Source organism: Eleginops maclovinus, chromosome 1, assembly GCF_036324505.1.
Source record: "Eleginops maclovinus isolate JMC-PN-2008 ecotype Puerto Natales chromosome 1, JC_Emac_rtc_rv5, whole genome shotgun sequence".
Classification (NCBI taxonomy): Eukaryota; Metazoa; Chordata; class Actinopteri; order Perciformes; family Eleginopidae; genus Eleginops; species Eleginops maclovinus.
Genome location: NC_086349.1, coordinates 13,718,293 through 13,722,319, shown reverse-complemented (window position 1 = coordinate 13,722,319; position 4,027 = coordinate 13,718,293).

The window sequence follows — 4,027 nt, the reverse complement described above, 5'->3', positions numbered from 1 at the left end:
CCTGCTGTTTAGCTGACTAAAGATTCAAAACAAAGATAAGCAGCTACAGTTGAAAAGTCGCCAAAACATTATCATTGGTTATTTACCCCTCAATCTGATTGATGATATTGTTTTTAAGTTGTTCAGGATACATAAATGTTTCTTGGAAAATGCTGGTCGAACTGCTTACATTCACAATCCACCTGGGAGATATCTGCGTACGAGGGGTCGGCTTCTCAGAACAAGCAGCAGATTTTTCTTTTTTTTCACCAGCTGGAACAAATCCAATCAGCCCGGCCACTTGGTGAAGGTTGATTGTTGAGACTTCCAGAGCAGGAACACGACCCAAATGTTCAACAATCAGGAAACTTGAGGTAAAAGGTGTCAGATTATATATAGTGCATATGTTTCTTTTATGTAAAATATCAAGGAAGGTTATTCCTTTTTATATGCAGATCTGCATGTATGGACGTCTATTTAATCAGATATTGAATGTTAGAATCTTTAGTATATTATTACATAACATATGTAAATATTGCGAGAACTGTTCAGTTGTTTACAGATTTGATGCTTTTTTGTTGTTTTTTGAATGAAGTTATTACAAAACAACATAAACAGTCAAAATAGCTTAAACAAAGCAAGACAAGGACAAAGGACGAATGACAAAAACAAAGAGGCAACTAAATAAAAACTGAAAATTACAACATGGGTTCACTATTACATCAATCATCCCGATTAACAATCTTTATAATTGCATTTTCATTTCCCTGTAAAGGGTTTGGGTCAAGTGAATTGTCATTCAATTATAAATGGAAGATACATTTTTCATTATTCTGAAATTGGATTTACATTACATTTGAATTTTAGAGTTAGGTAAACTGATAAATACTAACTTAATTTCTGTTCGATGAATGAGAAGCTGTAGCCATTAAGCTGCTAACTTAGCTTAGCACAAAGACTGAGAGCCAGGCTTAGTCCAAAGATTACAATATCTCCTTACCAGGACCTGGGATGCTGATTAATTCACACATAATAGGTCATTTATTTAAATGTTTCAAAAAATTACTTTGCGTTATGTTGGAGTTATGTGCAGAAGTAGGCTTTGATAGTGGAATCAATCTTCTCAGCTAACTCGCCTAAAAATGTTAAAAATGAAAACTATCAAAGATTCTTCATTATGAATATTTATTTTATTAACTTTTGCATGATGAGCTCCAGTTAAAAGGGCTTGAGAAGCAAAACTGTACAAACCAGATTCCTCATCACAACTCCAGACACCACTTTCTCATATTTTCCTCCCTCAGTCAAGGCCATATTAGCTTATAATGAAGTGACTCTGCTGCCCGGCCTTTCCAATGCAATCTTGCAAGATGCACCTGGATCACTCATTAGTCTGAGCCTGATGGACAGCTGATGGAAACAGAAATCAGCTAGGCATTTATCTTTCAGTCCAGACAAACAACACAAAACAATGTATTGGGCTATATACAGAAGGTTTTTTTTGTGTGAAGTAGGGTTAGGGTTAGGGTTAAAAATATCACTGATTAAACATTTCTTGTATTATTTAAGTCACAAGCTGTTTAATGTCCATATTCTCAGCACTGCATATGATGAATTACATCAGTACTTTTTACTGTCAGTAGCAGCCAGTCATCATACATTACATTCAGCTTCTGCTAAAGATAAATTGATCCTTAGCTAGACTGGAAAATGTGGCAGCCAGGATTACTGATTGTTCCTGTGTGATGTTTGTGCTGTGGTCATTATGAGAAGGAGGTCGAGGAAGAGAGTGGTGACGTTGGCAGGAACTGTTGTGATGTACACAAGGGTCAGTACTGTTAGAGCTCCCACTTTTTATCCCTCCTGCTTTCTCTCTCTCTCTCCATTACACACCCGCATGCACACACACACACATGCACACACACACACACACACACACACACACACACACACACACACACACACACACACACACACACACACACACACACACACACACACACACACACACACACACACACACACACACACACACACACACACACACACACACAGACAGTGGGGGAAAGGAGAGCCGGTAGTGTTGTCCATTAGTGACCCACAGGAGACTGCCCTTGTGCTGAACACATAATGCTTCTGTGGTGAGGGAAAACTCCCTTTAGGATAGTTGACTGAGAAATAATTCTCCTGCTCTTCACAGATCATTACATCTCCATCCACGCTCACAGGGTTGCTTTCACTTCATTCATTCATTATTTGGGGTTTTGTTGTTATGGTCAGTGGGCTTTTCACTTAAGGACAAGAGGCACTGTTGATATTTGGAGCCCCGAGGTTGTAATTGTAATTGTTGTCTGGTTCATTGCAGCTTCCAATTTCCATAATTTTTAATATAATTTCAGACTTTTCAAAATGTTTATTCCTCATACATACCTATTTGTATTGGATCTTTGTGCTTCCATTATTTCATATGAATAACTTCATTGTAAAATTAACATTTTTTTTATTGAAAACTCTGTGACCCAAAAAGCTCTGAATAAATACAGAATCCTTTTACTACACTGGACACATAGGGCACATGTTGTTTTAGGATTTTAGTGTTTTGAAAACAGTCATTTATTTTCAATGTCATGAGATGGATCTCTAAATCAATGCAGCATTGTAATACTACACTGGTGTAATGGAAACACCTTTTTTATTGGACTTCAGTAAATGCTCAAAATGGATTTGAAGTCACTTGGTCACATCACATGGAAACTATTGAAAAATTGAAATTGAAATGATTTCTTAAAATCAAAATATGTTTGAAAATCAGTAATCGAAAAGTTGTGCCACATAAAACACAACAATAAAAAAATATTTAAGCATAAATGTCACTAAAATGGAGAAGGTGGGCACAGAGGTATTAAAAATTACATACGCAAATATGCACGTATGCATGCGTTTGCAGGCTAATAACAACAAGTATTTAACAAAAGCTCCTTATATTTATGTATGGTGGAAGCTCCACATCGCCTGCTATGGGCCGCACTCTAAATCAAATCTTTATAAAGCCATAAATTAGTGAGAGTTTGTTGATCCATCAGACAAGATAATATGTTGAGGTGGACCCTTTTCCTCTGTCTCGCACATGTTAATGAAATGGTGAAAGGGCTCGGGCTCAGCCTTTCTCCATGGAAACTGTGTTCAATATTGTCATGACAACCCTCAACAGAGGAGGAAAAAAATAAAACAAGGAATGAGGGGAAACAATGAAAGGGAGTGATCACGGCTGAAAGGACAAGCGCTAGCTCTCTCTCGCCCTCTCTCGCTCTCTCTCGCTCTCTCGCTCTCGACTTCCAGCTCTGACTCTTCCTCATCTCTCTTCATGAATCGCAGCCTCACAAATCTGTCAATCATCTTTCCATCAGGCACCCTGAGCAGGAGATGCTGCTTCACTAATGGAGTTGTTCAGGTGTGGAAAACTATCAGTTAGAAGCATGATGGCTGCTTTGTGTTGATAGAGTCATCAACATACAGCATTCATCCAAATCAAAGGATCCAGATGGGCAATTATCACCTCTGAGAACAGAGACGTGCACAAGTTTAAGAAGAGGACTGTTCAGGTGGTATTTCCCTCTGGAGATCATCTGTGTTGTATGTTATCTTTAGTGATGCTGTTGGTGAAGTGGCCTCAGTTCAGTTCAAACCAGGGGATTGGGATGTTTGAGCAGGTATTCAAATAGCAATAAAACAAAAATGACCTGCATTAGAGAGCAGTTGTTTCTACTGTGCTGTAAATCACTTGTACCCAACTTCCAAAAGATGAACATTTAAACTGCAGTAAATATGCCGTTGTGAGTCAGCTGCATGAAAACAGCACTTTCAGTTAGTTCTAAAACCAATGAAGCAACAGGTACAAAACAAAAGACAATTTCAAAATGTGTGAACTGTTTTTCGGATTCTACCTCAGCAATCAGTATCTCCGTCAACATTCAGCTTCGGTAAAATACTTGCTATGCTTTTTTTTGATTAACACATGGTGTCTGCTTTATATTCATTTACATCTTGC